Source organism: Chiloscyllium punctatum, chromosome 8 (assembly GCF_047496795.1).
Source record: "Chiloscyllium punctatum isolate Juve2018m chromosome 8, sChiPun1.3, whole genome shotgun sequence".
NCBI classification, from domain to species: Eukaryota; Metazoa; Chordata; class Chondrichthyes; order Orectolobiformes; family Hemiscylliidae; genus Chiloscyllium; species Chiloscyllium punctatum.
In genome coordinates, this window is record NC_092746.1 from 100208002 (window position 1) to 100228936 (window position 20935).

Consider the following 20935-nt stretch of genomic DNA (forward strand, 5'->3'; position numbering starts at 1 on the left):
CAGTGATGTGAGTTATCTAGTGAGTACTCCAGACAGCAGGAAAGATCAGCAAGTGGATCATGTTAATATGTTAAAGTGATACTATGACAGGGAAGGTAGTAGAGGAACATATTTGCAGTGGTTAAAGAAATAAGAAGTTAAATGAAAGCATTGGAAATGATTCATGAGAGAATCAGAGTTTGAAAATTCCAACATCAGATTTTCAGTCATCAGAATGGATAATACAAATGTGCTTGAACAACTGGATGGAACACCATGCCAACTCCTAAAAATACTACCTAAAGAAACTTCTAAAAGGCATTTCATGCTCATTAATTGCCTTAAGAGGTCAGGAAAAAAAATGTTTGTGGCTACACATGCTATTAATGTACAGAATGTTTTACCCTTAAAACAATGTTAGAGACTAAGAATCATAGAATCGCACAGTTGGGCAAAGGCCTTTCGCCCATCGAGTCTGTACTGTCAAAATACGCTGCTGCCTTCTCTAGTCCCACTTTCCTGCACTTGGCCCATAGCATTGCATATTATGATACTTCAAATGTTCATCCACATACTTATTAAAAGTTGTGAGGTTATCCCTCAACTACACTCTCAGGCAGGAGGCAGTGAGATTTGCAGATGTTGGAGATCAGAGTTGATGGTGTGGTGCTGGAAAAGCACAGCAGGTCAGGCAGCATCTGAAGAGCAGGAATATCAACATTTTGGGCCAGAGCCCTTCATCAGGAATGAGGCTGGGAGCCTCGGAGATGGAGAGATAAATGGGAGGGGGTAGGGTTGGGGAGAAGGTAGCTGAGAGTGCCATAGGTAGATGGAGGTGGGGTAATGGTGATAGGTCGGAGGGGAGGGTGGAACAGATAGGTAAGAAGGAAGATTGACAGGTGGGACAGGTCATGAGGACTGTGCTGAGCTAGAAGGTTTGAACTGGGGTAAGGGGGAGGAGAGGAAATGAGGAAACTGGTGAAGTCCACATTGATGCCATGGGGTTGAAGTGTTACAAGGTGGAAGTTACAGCGTTCTTCCTCCAGGCATTGTGTGGCGAGGGAGTGGTAATGGAGGATAGCATTGAATTTGAAGAAAAATTATACATGCGATGGGGCAAAGATTAGTGATAAGCCATAGGACTGGGAAGTTTAATAGCAAAAAACAACAAAAAGTGAACAAAGAAAAAAGCAGAAGGAGAAGAGTAGAGGAGCTGTATACTCGTGAAATGGCCATGAAGTAGTGTTTCAATTTTACTGGGGCGGACTCAGTATTTTGGTTCTCAATCATTTCTTTTCATTCATTTCATTTCATGCCCTAGTAAGTTTTAATTACAGAACTGTATTTCAGTGTGAGGATTTTTCCTGGTCATTTTTTTTTCTCTCACATATTGGGAAAGCTGAATCTTCCAGCTTCATTCTCAATTCCCATCAAATTGGCCTTGTTCATTTGAGCATGAGCTCCCACCCACATTCCTGTGCTGTGCATTACAAATACTGCCTGTGCCTGTGAATTTTATAATTCTTTTCCTGTCAAAGGCCATCAATTTGGAATTGGTATCCAGGTAAAATTGTGATTTTCTATCTTTGAGACCTCAAATGTTTGAAGTAAGTACACAGCGTCAAGCATTACTGTTTACAAAGAGGCATTCTTAATATATTCTTAGGACTTTGGAGACCACCAGTCGAATCACTGCAACCTCAAATGTTTCAACCAGTGTCTACAAATGTGAACACCTCACATCCTTTTCCAAAGGTAGTAAAAGACAACCTGGTCTTCTTTTTAATTTTTAAAAGCCATGTCACCCAGGATTGTCAACAAGTAGTCTTTAGAACAGATCACATTCCCTGTTTCATTGTATTCTAAATTAACGAAACAATCCAAAAACATTCTAATTTATTAAACCTCATTATTGTAAGCATGCCCAAAAGTGGATAGATTCACACTGGTTTACATGGCAATTTATGTGCCAAAATATCTTTCATTCACTTAAACTGTCATATCTTTTCATGATTTTGCACCTTTATCTACACTACTGACAATCTTTAAGCCATCAACAAGTTTTTAAGTATGTAACTTTCTTTCCCATCATCTATGTCAATACTAGATATTGTATTTTTAATAAGAATTAACCAATAGATTCAATAAATTATAAGTGTCTGAGTAAAACTCAGGGCAATGACATTGACTCAAAGGGTCAAGTGCCTTGTATTGTTTTTTATTCACTCATGGGATGAGGGCATTATTGCATAGGCCAGCATTTATTGACCATCTTCGGATCAAACTTCAGCTATTCTACAGGGCCACATTCAAAGTGAAGCATATTCGTTGAATAAGGTGCCAAATGTTTTTTCAGTGACTTCTGCACTTGCCTCGCTCAAAAGTCTTGTCATGTTTCAGGATAATTGTCAAGTGTAAATACATTTAACATGTTTTTGTTTAACAGAATATGATTGCCAGATGCGCTCTGCTAAATGTCCTTGTTCAGTGAGAGTGAGCATTTGAATTACTTAAGCAGTATTTACTCAGAAAATGATTAACTCTCTCCTCAAAGCCACTAATTTATGTAACATGTACCTCAGTGCATTTAACCACTGTTAGATTGCATCGCATTCAATCCCAAGTAAAGAGATTCATTTCCCTTTTCACTTCTTTTGCCAAGTGTTCTATGAAGTAAAATACGCTCCTAAAAAAAGTAGCCAGGTTACTGAACTAAAAGAATTGCTTTAATCAAAGAACTGTGGATGTTAGTGATCTGAAACAAAAACAGAAATTGATGGAGAAACTCAGCTGGTCTGGCAGCATCTATGGGAAGAAAGCAGAGGCTGGTGACAACTCATCAGAACGGTTAGAAACTAAAAAAATGTGGTATTTGCGTTGGAGCCAAGGTGGAGTGGAAGTGTTGGGTGGGGTTGGGGGTGCTGGAGTGGGGGAAGATGCAGGAAGAGAGAGGGAGACATGAAAGTGGTAGATAACCAAGGAGATTAGAGACAGCAGGCAAAGACAAGAAAAGAAGCTGAGTAAGTGTTGACACGGATACCACCATTACAGGTGGGGACACCACGCATCATGTACGCTGCAGATGCTCATGTTACTCGGCCAACATTGTCGATCTGATATGCTGCAGGTAAGGATGCCCTGAGACATGGTACATTGGCGAGACCGAGCAGAGGCTACTGCAATGGATGAATGGACACTGCACAACAATCAACAGACAGGAATGTTCCCTCCCAGTTGGAGAATGCTTCAGCAGTTCAGCACATTCGACCTTGGACCTTCGGGTGACCATCCTCCAAGACAGACTTTGGGATAGGCAACAATGAGCCGAGCACAGGCTGATCGCCAAGTTCGGTACCCATGGGGAAGGCCTCAACTAAGACTGTGACCTCACAGTGCAGGTGACCCATTGCACTACATACACGCACACACACACGCACACACATATACATTTGTGGGATGAATTTGTACTTGCAGAATTACATATAATTTTGCTCAAAAACTGTATGAATCCATGTAAGAATCTGTAAATCTCTTTTTTAGAAATAGAATCAGTCTGAACATTGGGCACAGACAGCCTCACACAGGGCACCTCACACCTTCAATGCATTATCTAAGCTGCCATGGCACCCATTGTTAAAGTTCACTTGAGAATGTAACGCTAAAAAAAAGTTCTGGTATTTACACGTGAAAGAACTGAAACCAACATGTTGATAAAAGATGAGACCCTTAACAAATAATTCAGGTCTTTTTCAATATTTAATTTCGGTAGCATCACACTGTAAACTTTTGCTATAAATTCTATGTCTTGCAATCTTGTACTCCACAACCACGTGATGAAGGAACAGCGCACCAAAAGCTAGTGCTTCCAAATAAACCTGTTGGACTATAACCTGGTGTTGTGTGATTTTTAACCTTTTACACCCCAGTCCAACACTGCCACCTCCAAATCGTATTTCTGGGATCATTCTCATGAACCCGGTATGTACTGGATCCACTCCATGGCCAGTGCATCCTTCCTGAGGTATGGGCCCAAAATTGCTCACAATTGCTTTAAATGTGGTCTGACCAGAGGCTCAAAAGTACATCCCTGCTTTTATATTCCAGTTGTCTCAAGATGAATGACAACATTATATTTGCCTTCCTAACTATCGACTCAACCTGCAAGTTAACCTGAAGAGGATCCTGGATTAGGACTCCCAGGTCTCTTTGCACTTCCAATTTCTGAATTTTATCCCCATTTAGAAAATAGCCCATGCCTCTATTCTTTCTACCAGAATGCATGACCTCACATTTTCCAATATTGTATTTCATCTGCCACTTCTTTGCTCAATCTCCTAACCTGTCTAAATCTTTCTGCAGCCTCCCTGAGTCCTTAATACTACCTGTCCCTCCATCTATCTTTGTATAATTTGCAAATTTAGCCAGAATGCCCTCAGTTCCTTCATGCAGATTATTAATGTACAAAGTGAAAAGTTGTCCCAACACTGATTCTTGTGGAGCACACTTGTCACCAGCTGCCATCCTGAGAAGGACCCATTTAACTCCACTCTCTGCTTTCTTCCAGACAGCCAAGCTTCTATCCATGCTAGTACATTGCCTCTAATACCATGTGCTCTTATCTTACTCAGTAGCCTCCTGTGCGACACCTTGTTAAAGGCCTTCTGGAAGTCCAGATAGATAACATCCATTAGCTCTCTTTGGTCTAACCTGCTCATTATCACCTCAGAGAATCTAAGATTTGTCAGGCATGATCTCCCCTTGATGAAACCATCCTGACTTTTCCCTATTTTACCATGCACTTTCAAGGATTCAGAAATCTCATCCTTCACAATGGATTTCAAAGTTTTTCCAATGACCAAAGTCAGGCAAATATGCCTCTAGTTTCCTGTCTTTTGCCTTACTCCCATTTTAAACAGGGGGGTTACATTAGCGATTTCCCAGTCCTCTAGTACCCTCCCTGACTCCAGTGATACCTGAAACATCACCACTGACACCTCCAATGCCTCTTCAGCTATCTCCTTCAGAATTCTTGGTTGTAGTCCATCTGGTCCAGCAATTTATTCACCTTCAGGACGTTCAGTTTTTCTAACAACGTCTCGTTGATGATGGCCACCATACTCAGCTCTGCTCCCCAACTCTCTTGAATTTTTGGGATGTTACTCATGTCTTTCACCATGAAGACTGACATGAAGTAATGATTCAGTTCCTCAGCCATTTCCTCGTTCCACTTGACCATCTCTCCAGTGTTATTTTCTTGTATCCTTAATGTCCACTTTTGCCTCTCTTTTGCCCATTACATATCTAAAAAAACTCTTGCAGTCTTTCCAAATATTACTGGCAATTTACACATATTTAATCTTCTCCCTCCTTATTTCTTTCTTTGTTGCCCTCTGTTGGTTGTTGTAAGCTTCCCAATCCTCTGTCTTCCCAGTTTGCCACATTACATGCTTTCTCTTTTGCTTTTATGCTATCCTGACTTCCCTAGTCAGCCATGGTTGCCTCACCCTCCCTGTACCATGCTTCTTTTTCCTCAGGATGAATCTCTGCTGCGTCTCTTAAATTACTCCCAGAAACTCCTGCCATTGCTGTTCCACTGTCTTTCCTGCTCGGCTCCTCTCCCTACACAGCTCCTCCCTCATGCCTCTGTCGTTGCCTTGATTTGACTGTAATACCATTACATCTAATTCCACCTTCCCCCTATCAAACTGCAGAGTAAGTTCTATCATATTATGGACACTGCTTCCTCAGGGTTCCTTCACCTTAAGCTCCCTTATCCAGTCTGTGTCATTGCACAACACTAAATCCAGAATTGCCTGTTTCCTACTGGCGTCCACTGCAAGCTGCTCCAAAAAGCCATCCAGCAGACATTCCACAAATTCCTTTTTTCATGATTCGCTACCAACCTGGTTTACCCAGTCCACCATTTTGAAATCTCCCATGATCAATTTAACCTTGCTATTCTTACATGCCTTTTCTATCTTCTGGTGTATCTTATGCCCCAAATCCCGATGACTGTCTGGAGGCCTGTAAATAACTCTCATTATGGTTTTCTTACCTTTGCAGTTCCTCAACCCTTCCCACACAGATTCTACATCATCTGACCCTACTTCATTTATTGCTATTGATTTAATTTCATTTTTTACTAATAAGGCAACCCCACACCCTCTGCCCACTTGCCTGTCTTTTCGATAGGATGTGCATTCTTGAATATTTAGTTCCCAGTCGTGATCCCCTTGCAGCCACGTCTCTGTGATGTCCACCAGATTAATACCTGCCAATATAGATCTGTACCACAAGCTCATTTACCTTATTTTGTATACTGTGTGCATTCAGATACAACACTTTCAGTCCCGCTTCTCATCGTTAATCAATTATACAGTGTGTTTAAATTTTTATTCCTCACCCTTTCCAAACACTCTGTCCTGTTTTGAGTTCTGGAGACTTTAATAACCTCTCCTGAGTTCTCCTTTCTTTTTCTCATATTTTTCAGTGCAGTTGAATCCAGCCCCACCTCCACCTGTAGCTTTGTTTCCCATTGATCATTATACTTCTTGGAGTTTTACCCTTCTCTTCCCCCTCACTATCTAGTGCTGTTGACCACCCTATTTACCCTTTTCACTAGAACATTGGTCCCAACTTGGTTCAGTTGGAGACCGTCCCAATGGCAAATATCCCTCCTGTTCCAATACTGATTCCAATGCCCTATGATAAACAACTTCTCTTTCCCACACCATTTTTAGCTACCTATTTGCTTCCCTTATTCTTGGGTCCCTATACCAATTTGTACATGGTTCAGGCAGTAATCCAGAGATTATAACCTTTGAGAATCTGTTCTTTAATTTGTTCCTGATAATCCCTAAACAAGGGAGTAGAGGGGAATAAGTGCTTTGTTGTGCCATCCCATTGGAGGTGGCATAAATAGTGGTTTATAAACACAGAGGCTGATGGGTAGTAAGTGAGGGCCAAGGGGGCACCCTATCATTGTTGTGGGAGAGAGGGGACAGGGTGAGGGCAGAGGTGCAGGAGGTGGGTCAAATATGCCTATTGGCCCTATCACACACAGTAGTTGGGAATCCTCAGCTGAGGAAGATAGAATTAGTTGCATTTCCTGTTGTGGCCCCCACTTCCAGTGGTGTGGCAGCACCTGGAAAGCCACTTCTTAGTTTGATGTCTGGCAGCTCATGGAGGAGGGATTTCACTGAACAAAGTCTTACTCTGATTCTGGATTAGTGGTGCTGGAAGAGCACAGCAGTTCAGGCAGCATCCAAGTAGCTTCGAAATCGACGTTTCGGGCAAAAGCCCTGACCAAAGTCTTACTCTGAGCCAAATAACGGTAGTTTGGTCATAAAATCAGCCTGGAACACTCCAGCTATGAGGATGTGAGCTCCTCCTGACTTTTCCATTGGGATTTAGGGTAGTGCCTCCACATAAGATTATGGTTATAGGTTGATTGTTTAATTTTTTTTGCTGAATCTTACAAATTTTCGATAGCCTTTGCCATGTGTCATTTCATTTTGCTTTTTGGAAGATGCTTTGCCTAAATTATTTACTTGACATCCTTTGTAGTTTAGTGCTGTTGTTTTGTTCCATCAATCGTTCGACTGACTGACTTTTTCTGGCAGTTCATTCTGTGCTCTCGTTTCTACATGCATTTTGTTCTGCCAGTCGAGTTTGCTGATCAGTTTGTCAGCTAGTTCCAGAATGTCAGCCATTTTCAGAAGCATATCAGCATTTGTGAGGCCAAAATAATCTTGACACTTCCTTCAAAATAGTTCAGGCAGACAGACGCTGCATACAGCAATTTGAATTAAAAAATGGTTCACAATGGGTATTCAATATATTTAAACACCTAAAATTCGTAGCAAGAATAGGTCATCTGAAATGTCTGCATGATTTTTGACTGAGAGAAGCAATGTACATTTGTTCCTTTTACAAAGAAAAGCCCAGTACAGTCTATTAAACAAATTGATATGATAAAAAAAACTGTTTATGAACATGCATTTTATATTGTATATTGTTATGATTTACTTTGAATCAGCCAAAGTTGCATGTTTCGTTCAAAAGCAAGTGTAGAGATAATTTATGCACATTATATATTTCAAGAAATGCAGCAATTCAAAATATGACTTGTGTGGGAGTGCTAATGTCATTTATTTGGCTGAAGTATGGGAAATAATCGCCATAATTAACTTTGACTTAATATTAGTGAGGTGTAATTATTAAGTATTAAACAGCACAAGGAGGGTAGAGGGCAAATGAAGGGGAGGAGACCATAACTTAGTTATTCTCTGCAGCAAATTAAACAGAATCAACAGACTGTTAATCCTACTATTATCTACAGTTAGTTGGAAGTCTGAGAAATGATATTCAAATACCATTGAACAGACAGTTTAAGTGAGATAATTGGGTGAGTTGGACTAAATGTCCTTTTAAAATGCAATGTGAAATTAGTATCCACATTGTATGAATAGATTATGGCGAAGATGCAATATAACAGAGCAAAAAGAAGTTTTTAAAAAAAATATTTTAGGGGATTTGAATCTGCAACAGAATTGTCTAAAGACATTCATTAGAAGTATTGACCAATCCTTCACATTGATTGAGAGATTGGATTGATTGGATTCATTTATTGACATGTGTATTTTGTTACAAATCCAGTGAGGTGTTGCAAACTGTCGCCACTCTTCAGCACCATCTTAAAACACAGAAAAACACATCAAAACACAGAATATAAAGGCACAAGGATAAATAAATGAAGAAAAGGTATTCAACTTGACAGTGCCTCTTGTTTCAGTGCTCCGTCATGGGCCAGTGTCCTGGTGGCCAGGCACACGTTCCTTTGCCATGTGGCCACTGCTGGAATGCAAGTCGCCAGTCTTCAGCACCATCTCACCCTACCAATGCCAGTGCCACTGTGAGCCCTCACCAGACGTACCAACAAAGATGCTATCGCCGCTGCCATAACCACACCTGCCCAAACCTGACCCTGCTGCCGCCATGAGTCTGCTGCAGGCCCGCCTCACTGATGCAGCTGCTGCTGATTCCGTCAGGTCTCATATTGGGCCCAAACTCACTTCCTATGTTGCCTCCATGAATCTACGTGGGATGCAGGTGCTGCCAGGGACCCAAATTCATCTCTGCTGGAACAGCCATGATTCAATACTAGAACCGCCTAATCAATGCAGAAGCCATTGGGAACCCCAACTCTCTCTGATGCTGATGCCAGAAGTCCACACTGGGCCCAATCACCGACTACCAAGAGTCCACGCTGTGCCCACTCATTAACCACCAAGAGTCCACACTGTGCCCACTCATTAACCACCAAGAGTCCACACTGAGCCCACTCACTGACCACCAAGAGTCCACACTGTGCCCACTCATTGACTGCCAGGAGTCCATGCTGTGCCCACTCACCAACCACCAGGGCTTCCTGGGGATTTAGATGTTTCAGCAAGAACAGAAAAGACAGTAAAAAGGTGGAGGTGTGACATTATTAATGAAGGCTACTATTACAGCAGCTGAGATAATATTTGAGGACTCAGCTACTGAGGCAGTTTGAGTTGAGGTTAGAAACAGGAAAGGAGAGGCCAACCTGTTGGGAATCTTGTACAGGCCTTTGAATTGTTTCAGAAATGTAGAGGAAAGAATAGCAAAGTTATTCTTGATAGGAGCGAGAGTAACAGGGGAGTTATTATGGGGGAGCTTTAACTTCCCCAATATTAGATTAGATTACTTACAGTGTGGAAACAGGCCCTTCAGCCCAACAAGTCCACACTGACCCTCTGAAGAGCAACCCACCCAAACCCATTCCCCTCCACTTAATACTAGGGGCAATTTAGCATGGCCAATTCACATTACCTGCACAGTTTTGGACTGTGGGAGGAAACCCACACAGACATGGGGAGAATGTGCAAACTCCACACAGACAGTTGCCTGAGGTGGGAATTGAACCTGTGTCCCTAGCACAGTGAGGCAGCACTGTGCCACCATGCCACCCATGAACATTGGCTAGCAATACTATAGTTCAAGTAGTTGAGATGGGTCAGTTTTTATTCAATGTGTGCAGGAGGATTTTCTGACACAGTATGTCGATAGACCAACAAGGGGTGATTCCATATTGAATTTGGAACTTGGGAATGAACCCGGCAAGGTGTTAGATTTAGAGGTAAGTGAACACTTTGGCAACAGTGACCATAATTCGGTTCCGTTTATAATAGCAATGGGCAGGAATAGGTATACACTGCAGGGAAAGAGATTTAACTTGGGGAAATTATGATGCGATTAGGCAAGATTTAGGATGCGTAGGAAGGGGATGGACACACTTGAAATGTGGAGCTTATTCAAGGAACAGCTCCTGGGGGTCCTTGATAAGTATATACCTATTAGGCAGGGAGGTAGTTGTCGAGAGACGGAACCATAGTTTACTAAAGAAGTTGAAGCTCTTGTCAAGAAAAAGAGGAAGGCTTTTGTGAGGATGAGATGTGAAGGTTCAGTTCGGGGGCTGGAGAGTTATAAGTTAGCCAGAAAAAGATCTAAAGAGAGGGCGAAGAAGAGCCAGGAGGGGACATGAGAAGTTGTTGGCGGATAGGATCAAGGAAAACCCTATGCTTTCTATTGGTATATCAGGAATAAAAGAATTACTAGAGTAAGATTAGGGCCAATCAAAGATAGCAGTGGGAAGTTGTGTGTGGAATCTGAGGACATAGGGAAGCACTTAATGAATATTTTTTGTCAGTATTCATATTGGAAAAGGGCAATATTAGTGAGAATACAGAGATACAGGCTACTAGATTAGATGGGATTGAGGTTGACAAAGAGGAGGTTTCAGCAATTTTGGAAAATCAGAAAATAGTTAAGACCCCGGGACTGGAAGGGATTAATCCTCGGATACTCTGGGAAATCAGGGAGTAAATTGCAGAGCTTTTGGCTTCGATCTTTCTGTCATCATTGTCGATAGAAGTGCTGCCAGAAGACTGGAGGATAGCAAATGTTCCCTTGTTTAAGAAGGGGAGTTGGGACAACCGTGGTAATTACAGGCCAGTGAGCCTGACTTCGGCTGTGGGTAAGGTGTTGGAAGATTCTAAGAGATAGGATTTTTAATCATCTGGAAAGGAATAATTTGATTAAGGATAGTCAAGGATGAAGGGTAGGCTGTGCCTCACTAACTTTGTTGAGTTCTCTAAGAAGATAACGAAACAGGTGGATGAAGATAAGGTGGTTAATGTGGTGTATATGGACTTCAGTAAGGCATTTGACAAGGTTCCACATGGTAGGCTATTGCACAGAATGAGGAGTTTTGGAATTGAATGTGGTTTAGCAGTTTGGATCAGAAATTGGCTTTCTGAAGGAAGACAGAGAGTGGTGGTTGATGGGAAATGTTCATCCTGGAGCTCAGTTACCAGTGGTGTACTGCAAGGATCTGTTTTGGGGCCACTGCTGTTTGTCATTTTTATAAATGATCTGGAGATCGGCATGAAGGCTAAGTTAGCAAACTTGCAGAGATAGAGTTGTGGATAGTACGGAAGGATGTTGTGGTTATAGAGGGACATAGATAAGATGCAGCGCTCAGTTGAGAAGTGGCAAATGGAGTTTAATGCGAAAAGGTGTGAGGTAGTTCACATCGGAAGACATAACAGAGATGCCAAGTATTGGGATAATGGTAAAATTCTTGGCAGTGTAGGTGTCCAGGTGCATAAATCCCTGAAAGTTGCCACCCAGGTTGATAGGGTTGTTAAGAAGGTATGTGGTGTGTTGGCACTTTTGGTAGGGGGATTGAGTTTCGGAGCCATGAGGTTGTGCTTCCACTGTACAAGACACTGGTAAGGCCACACCTCGAGTATTGCATGCAGTTCTGGTCACTGCATTTTAGATAGGAGGTGGAAGCTTTGGAAAGGGCTCAGAGAAGATTTACTAGGATTTTGCCTGGTATTGAGGGAAGGTTTTACAAGGAAAGGCTGAGGGAACTGAGGCTGTTTTTGCTGGAGAGAAGGAGGTTGAGAGGTGACTTAATTGAGACATGTAAGATAATCAGAGAGTTAGATAGGGACAGTGAGAGCCTTTTTCCTCGGATGGTGAAGGATAACATGAGAGGATTAAGCTTTAAATTGAGGGGTGTTGGATTTAGGACCGATATCAGGGGTAGTTTCTTCATTCAGAGAGTAGTAGGGGCGTGGAACGGCCTGCCTGCAACAGGAGACGACTCACCGACGTTAAGGGCATTTAAATGGGCATTAGACATACACATGGATAGTAATGGAATGGTGTAGGTTAGATGGGCTTCAGATTAGTTTTGCAGGTCAATAAACATCAAGGCCTAAAGGGCCTATATTGCACTGTAATGTTCTATATTTGTGGGCGGCACGGTGGCACAGTGGTTAGCACTGCTGCCTCACAGCGCCTGAGACCCGGGTTCAATTCCCGCCTCAGGCGACTGACTGTGTGGAGTTTGCACGTTCTCCCCGTGTCTGCGTGGGTTTCCTCCGGGTGCTCCGGTTTCCTCCCACAGTCCAAAGATGTGCAGGCCAGGTGAATTGGCCATGCTAAATTGCCCATAGTGTTAGGTAAGGGGTAAATGTAGATGTAGGGGTATGGGTGGGTTACGCTTCGGCGGGGCGGTGTGGACTTGTTGGGCCGAAGGGCCTGTTTCCACACTGTAAGTAATCTAATCTAATCTAATCTAATTCTATGCTGAGTCCACTTACCAACCACCACGTGTCCATGCTGTGCCCACTTGCCAACTGCCAGGATTCCATGCTGTGCCCATTCACCAAGTGCCAGGGTATCATGCTGTGCCCACTGACTTACCATCAGGAGTCCACACTGTGCCCAATCACTGACCACCAGGAGTCCTCATTGAGCCCAATCACCGACCACTAGGAGACCATGCTGGGCCCACTCACTGACCACCACAAATCCACAGTGGGTCCACTCATTGATCACCATGAGTCCACATTGTGCCCACTTACCAAATGCCAGGAATCCACACTGGGCCCACTCACCAACCACCAGGAATTAACACTAGACCTATTCACTTACCATCAGGAATCCACACTGGACCCACTCACTAACTACCAGGAGTCCACACTGGGCCCACTCACGGACCACCAGGAATCCACATGGGGCCCACTCACTGACCATCAGGAGTCCACACTGAGCCCACTCACCAACCACCAGGAATCAACACTAGGCCCACTCACTTACCATCAGGAATCCACACTGGGCCCACTCACTGACCACCAGGAGTCCACACGGGGCCCACTCAATGACCACCAAGAATCCACATGGGGCCCACTCACTGCCAATGATGTCACCGTGACCGAGCTCTTCAACAAGAGATAAGTAAAATGGAAAAGAAAATATCGAAAGAAAGAGAAAAAAACCCCAGAAAAGAGCGAGAAAAAATGGAAAAACAAAGAAGGAGTGCTGACATAGTGGATGAGCCCTGGGCTCTGAAGCTGACTGTACTGCCAACTTACCAGATTTTAGAGACGTTTTCCAGAATACTTTGCTTTTTTTCCAGATCACTAGCTATGCTCATTCCATTCCACCTTTTCCTTTTTCTGTCGATATCGTATGTCTAGTGAGGGTCTTGTGACAATGTAGTGGAGTTCTGAGCGAGAAACTATAAGTTCAGGTACCATCCCAGGATATGAATCCAGAAGTTGAATTCATAATGTGGCCAAGAAGGTGCATATTATCCTATACATTCCTATACATCCTATGCAGAGTTGGTCTCGATCAACAATATAAGATTCGATCCCCATTCTGTTGCATTGGATTTCGAACTTACCTCCTTGTCCTTCCTCTGGTAGAGGTTATAACGCTATCTTTGGCCACTGAAGAAGATATAATGTTGACATGAGGAGTTGAATATTTCTGTCTGTGGGAAACAGGAATTAGAAATATTTTCAGGTCCCAAATCTGACCCATGGGGAAAATAGTCATCCTTTGGGATTTTCCCAGAAGCATCTGCTTAACTATGATAGAGACATGTTACCTGTTCAATAAACAGTGGCTTCTGATTCTTCTGTTTGAATTATTCCAACAAAACAAAATAATATCAACATTGCGATGGATAGTACTTGCTAACCAGGCACATCCTGTTAAAATGGAAGTCCTGAAGTCATGAAAACATTTAAATGGAAATAATCTAATGGAAATTTCATGCAATGGGACTGTGACTATTTCCTTTGGCAGTTTGTTGCCCTGTAGAATTATCTCTAGAAAGAAAATATGTTGAATTATTTTCTTGGGAACAAATGCTCTTCATAATTTGTATGAATGGCTGTCTCACATTTTGTTGTTTCTAGAGACCACTGCTGTCAATTTCTATCAGTCCATTCCATATTTTATAGAATATATATTTCCTCCTATGGTCTCATGACTTCCATTCCCAATTATTGATAAATGACTTGATATTAATGCAATTTCCATTCTGATTATGTAACATTATACAGTACATCTTTGGATTACTTTATCTTGTTTATAACTCTCGCCATATACGGATCCCATGCACAACTTGCCCAACTTCCTGTATTGGATAAATAACCATTTAGTAAGCTATAGCTCTGATCTTGTTGTTTAATACTAAAGATTCCTTCTCAGAAATCCAAGTTCTCTTTTTCATGTTATCTGCAATGGCTTTGTATCTATAAATATGACTTCAGATTTGAAATTTGTGAGTTAGTGAATTGTTTTTGATGATGATGATGCACATAATATAATGCTTTGTTACATAGCATGCATTGTCCCATTGGTCCTGCCATTTTGCTATCACATATCACTCTTCATGTTCTGCTGGTGAGAATATACTGGACCAAATTTAATAATGTCCCTTTGATTTCATAAAAGTGCAGTTTGGACAAGAGCTTCTCATGAGGAATGTCGCCATGGGCTTTAGAGAAATCTAATATTTCCACATGAGTAGTTTTATCATTTTGGAGATTTGAAGCTTGGTTACTGACAGCTTCTAGAAGCTGTGTTTCGCTGCAACTTATCATCTGAAAAACATGCAGTCTGTCAGGATGTTGTGGTGAGCTCAAAATGCTTCATGACATGAAAATTAATGAAATGTTCAAACATTTTGAAAATGACACAGATGCGAAATTTGTGTCTAGAATTTTCTAGCTGGTCTTCTCTTGAATGTCTCATACGTGTTCTTTGTCTCCATTGATCTGATAAATGGTTGGTGTTGACTGTTTCTTGAAAGACATTGGTCAATACTGGAACCACTTTATCAGCTAATAGCCACAAAATCAGGGCTGGATTTCACTTAGAGTTTAATTGAGACTTATTTCAATTTCAAATACCACTTGTACGACACTGAGGTTTAGTTTATCTGAGAGGTACTCACTGTCTAAATTGAGTGCCTGTATTAAATTTTCTCCAATGAATATACCAGAAAATTTACTAATTATTGGTTCTACTTGATTCTCAGGATAAAGTATAATTCTATTGTCAACTTTGATGTGTGAAGAATCAAATTCTTTATCAATGACCTGAAGCTCTTTGGGTTCTCCTTCATGGAGATTGTATGATATTCCAAAATGTGATCTTTACTTGATTTGTTCCTTAGACCTAGCTTTGTTGTAGAGCTGCTGTTATTTCTGCATTGCTTATGGTGATCTCTGGGAACCATGGGATTTTTCTCCTGTTGGTCAAAAATATGGATGATGCCTATTTGTCTGTGCTCCTGTAAGGCATATTGAAGATTGTCCCATTTTTAATGCATTGACAAAAGCATTAAGTGAATAAAGTAACAGTTCCTAAACTTCTTAAGATTTTAAAACATTTTTCCCTTGTCAATTTTTTTCCGATGACAGAAGTGGAAATTTTCTCTCAAGCTTTTTAGCTATATTTCCATAAGACGTATAGCTTAGATAGGAGTCTGAGTATTCACCAATTCTTAGTTCTGTAGTGAGCTTTATGAAGATTTGTGCTGTTCATGAACACAAGGCCCAGAAAGTTTTTCCCTCTTGCTGGTTGTTCAGCCACCTGGACTCTTCCAGCAGAAACAATCACATCTAAGAAATCTTTCATAGTTTTTCCATAAATGTAGTGAATTGGAATAGCATCTCCTACACTACTATTAACTTTGGGTTGATTAAGGTCTTTTCCTGTCATGATGTTAGTTTAAAGAGTCTTATTATGGATCCTTTACAATGTTTTGTTAACCTCCTCTTTACCACCATGCTTTGGTTGATAGACTGTTCCTATAGTAACTATATGTCTCTGGACAAGGAACTGAGGGTATTGTTGTTAAGTTTGCAGATGACACAGAATTAGGTGGAGGTGCAGATAGTATTAAGAAAGCAGGACAGGCTGCAAGAGTACTTGGACAGGCTGGAAGGGTGCTGAAGGAGGTGGCAGAATTCAATGTGGAAAGTGAGGTTGTGCAGTTTGCTCGGAAGAATGGAGGCATAGACTATTTTCTAAATGGAAAACTGTTTCAGAAATCTGAAGCACAAAGGTACTTGGGAGTCCTAGTTCAGGATTCTCGTAAGATTAATAAATGGGTTCAGTTGGCAGTTAGGAACGCAAATGCAATGTTAGCTTTCATTTCAAGAGGGCCGGAAAGTAAGAGTAGGACTTTACTGCTGAGGCTGTATAATGCTCTGGTCAGACAGCATTTGTAATATTATAAGCAGATTTGGGCTCCTTATCTCGGGAAGGATGTGTTGGCCTTGGAGAATGCCCAGAGGAGGTTTCTAAGAATGAGCCCTTGGATGGAACATTTGTCATTTGTGAAGCAGTTGAGGGATCTGGGTCTTTATTCACTGGAGTCCAGAAGGCTGAGGGAAAATCTCATTTAAACTACAGAGTACTGAGAGGCCAGGATAGAGAGGACATGGAGAAGGGGTGGCATAGTGGCTCAATGGTCAGCACTGCTGCCTTACAGCACCAGGGACCTGGGCTTGATTCCATCCTCAGGTGACTGTCTGTGTTTGCAAATTCTCCATGTGTCTGATGGGGATTCTGTCAGGTGCTCCTGTTTGCTCCCACAGTCCAAAGATGTGCAAGTTAGGTGGATTGGCCATGCTAAATTACACATAGTGTGCAGGTTAGGTGTGTTAGCGATGGAGAAATGCAGGGTGATAGAATAAGGGGGGGTGGGTCTGGCTGGGATGCTTTTTGGAGGGTTGGTATGGACATTTGAGCTGAATAGCTTGTTTCCACTGTAGGAATTCTATAAATACACTTGTACGAGAGACAAGTTCCTGAGGCACAGCCTCAGAATGAAGGGACAACCCTTTAGAATTAAGATGAGGAGGAATTTTGTCAGCCAATTTGTGGTCAATCTGAATAACCCATTGTTGCAGCAGGCTGTGAAGTCCAAGTGGGCAAAAGTAAGTACGGCAGATGCTGGAGATCAGAATCAAACACAGCAAATCAGGCAGCATCCGAGGAGCAGGAGAATCGACATTTTGGGCAAAAGCCCTTCATCAGGAATGAGGGCCCATTCCTAATGTAGGCTTTTGCCCAAAACATCGATTTTCCTACTGCTTGGATGCTGCCTGTGAAGTCCAAGTCACTGAGTGTATTTCAGACAAAGATAGATAGATTTTTGGATTGGTAAGGTTTACATGGAAAAGACAGGAGAATTGGGTGAGAAATGTAGCCGTGATTGAATGGCAGAGTATATTCGCTGGGCTGAATAGCCTAAGTCTGCTCCTAGGTCTTGTGGTCTCCTTTTTATTTCTACTTGATGCCATAATCTTTCAATCCTCGCATGAGTACTCAAGTCTTTTTGCTGTATCATAAGCTGAGTCCTACAGGTTAATGGACTTCTCCTTGACCATCTGTTTTGCAGTCTTTACAAAACTGTGCACAACCTTCAGGGAATACTGAAGAGTTGGCAACATCTGGTTGGAGCCATGTTTCTGTCCCTTGAATAATATCTGTACGATGCAGCTGTATTAATGCTTTCAAATCTGCTGCTTTATACTTTATGCTTTGAAGGTTTACCATCCTCAGGTTGTGAAGTTTTTCTTCCAGATATCTCTGAACACAGCTTGTCCTGATGCCAGTAAATTGACCTTGACGGGTTTGATACCTGTTTGACAAGTGTTTCACAGTCCCTGCTTCCCATTTTACTTTTTCCCTTTATGCCCTTTTTCCAGCCTTTCACTTCTATTTTCGCAGCCTCCCACTCCCCTTTTCTTTTTTAGCACCACTCTCAACTCATAACAGACCCTTTTTCACCTTTTCACAACCCCTCACAATTTTTGTGGCCCCTATCTCTTGCCTTTATATGGCCCCTTTTTTTTTACCATTTTGGCAGCATCTCTCTCTCTTTCTCTCTCTCTCTTTCTCTCTCCTCCCCCTACTTTTGCAGCCTTGCCATCCCAGATTAACTTTGACTTCTAGGTTAAGTCTCGCATCCCTCCCTGTCTCATATTTCCCCTTTTCAAGTGGATCATAGTTCATCTAATTTCGAATCAAACCAGTGTTTGACAGACAGCATTTCAGCATCAGACCAAGGGGGCCAGTACTTCACCATCTTGACAGGAGAGATCTTGAAATTGGAAGGCAAGTCAGAGAGGAGCAGCAGGCTTCGGAATAGGTTAAATAACTGAAAGGGTACTTCAAGTAGTGCAGGCCCTGGCCCTCTCAGCATGTGTGGTTGGCATGGAAATTGGAAATGTCATACCGGTGAAATAAGCAGTTACTGTGAATGCACATTATTTGATGCTCAAAACAGCTTAGACCATGTTAAGTTAGCATTGTGTCTCATATGGGAATTCTTGATTCTCAGAAAACTACACTTTTGCAGATCTAAAATAGCATTGTGTTCTTGTTATCAGGTGGAGAGGATAATGGAACAGGTATCTTCAGTGAAACAAGCTCCAAAATAATAGCAAGGCCCATACAAGGTCCCTCACAAGCTCCTTGCATAAATTTTATTTAAACTAACCAAATTGACAATAGGACTGGGAGGTACGAATAATTGTACAATTTGTATTTTATGCTCGATAAAGCTGACTGGCCAAGGGAAAACGCTAGCACATGAGCACACTTTGAAATTTCAATAAATTGAAGGTAGTAATATCATAACGAATAGGTGTAGAGTGCACTTTGTTTTGAAAACCTAAAACAAAGGACTCAGCAACCGGACCAACACTAATACAAGGCAAGGGCAATGAAGAAATTCCTCAATCCATTTGCCTTTGGCTTCTCCTGCACCCAGGCAAGTAAAAAGCACAAATCCTGCCTGTTCTACTGGCTTCCATGTTGGCCGCTGTATATACTCCTCCGGGCAGTCATATTGCACTCCTACTGCATTACGAAAACTGAAGACTGACTGGAATAAAGCTCTTTAAATCTGGACAACAGGAATATTAATGACCCTGAAGAACTGCAGATGCTGGAAACCTCAATTAAACTCAGAAGTTGCTGGAGAGACTCAGCAATGGCATTATCAACTTGCAAGATGGCGGAGATGGAGTAGGCAAACTCTGCAGTCCTGTGCCCAGGCTTGTCCTCTTCGCCCACTTTCTTTTTACTTTCTCTTTTTTCTTCTTGCCCTTCTTTCTTTTGCAAACTTACCGGATAAAGACACCTCTTTGGTGGGAAGGCAGCTTCGATGGGCTCCGGAGCGGGGGCAGCATCTTCAGAGGCAGCATGGTTACAGAGTCAATCAGTCATTCAGTCAGCCTGTGAAGCCTGGAACAGGACTCTCACTTCCTCATGGAGTAGGCCCCTCGCGGCAGCACAGTGTGGGCTGGGAAGCCTGAAGTGGACCTTTGGCAATGGCATGGTGTGGCGAGGAAGCCTGAAGTGGACCTTTGGCAATGGCATGGTGTGGCTGGGAAGCCTGGAGTGGGACTCTGGCAGCAGAATGCCATAGCGGTGGTGAAAGAAAGGCTGGACTCTCTTTAGGCTATCTTTTCTTTATTGGATTCTAAGTTAATGTGAATGACACCTGTATAAGGCAATGGCACACACTTTTTACTGTGTTTTATAATGACTCAATTCAATTCAATTCAAATCAGTCTGTGGACAAAGAGGGGAGCTAATGTATCGGATCCAGTCATTGGATTCAAAACGTCAAATCTGCTTTCACTCCACGGATGCTGCCAGACCTGCTGAGTTTCTCCAGCAATTTCTGTTTTCGCTAATGACTCTTCCTGATTGCTCCCCTCCTGGGATCCAGTAGCTCTGTTGGTTGTGAATCCAGAAAGACAGAGAAACAGTAAAACATCAATCAATACTGGGATCTGACTGGTCCTGTGTACCTCAACACAGAGCTCGAGCATGACCAGTGCATTCTTTTCCAGGTATAACTGCTTTGTTTTACTTTTGGGAATCTCTCCCGTGGCCAGGATCGGGAATGGGGTCAGGACATTGGCACACTGGTGATTGGCTGCTTCATTTTGGGCCCTAGTTATTACAGCAGGTCAGAAGTAGACTTTGAGGAACTGGGCAAATATCCAAATTCTTGACATATGCTTCCAGCAGGAGAAAGTGAGGACTGCAGACGCTGGAGATCAGAGCTGAAAATGTGTTGCTGGAAAAGCGCAGCAGGTCAGGCAGCATCCAAGGAGCAGGAGAATCGACGTTCCTGAAGAAGGGCTTATGCCCGAAACGTCGATTCTCCTGCTCCTTGGATGCTGCCTGACCTGCTGCGCTTTTCCAGCAACACATTTTCAGATATGCTCCCAGCAGGCAAACGTATATGAGGCTGCAGGCATTTATAAAATTACCCCTACAAAATGCACACTACAGCCATTCTTTATGATATTATTACCTTCATTTTATTGATGATTTGGAGATGCCAGTGTTGGACTGGAGTGTACAAAGTTAAAAATCACACAACACCAGGTTATAGTCCAACAGGTTTAATTGGAAGCACACTAGCTTTCGGAGTGTCGCTCTTTCATCAGGTGGTAGACTATCACCTGATGAAGGAGCGACGCCCCGAAAGCTAGTGTGCTTCCAATTAAATCTGTTGGACTAT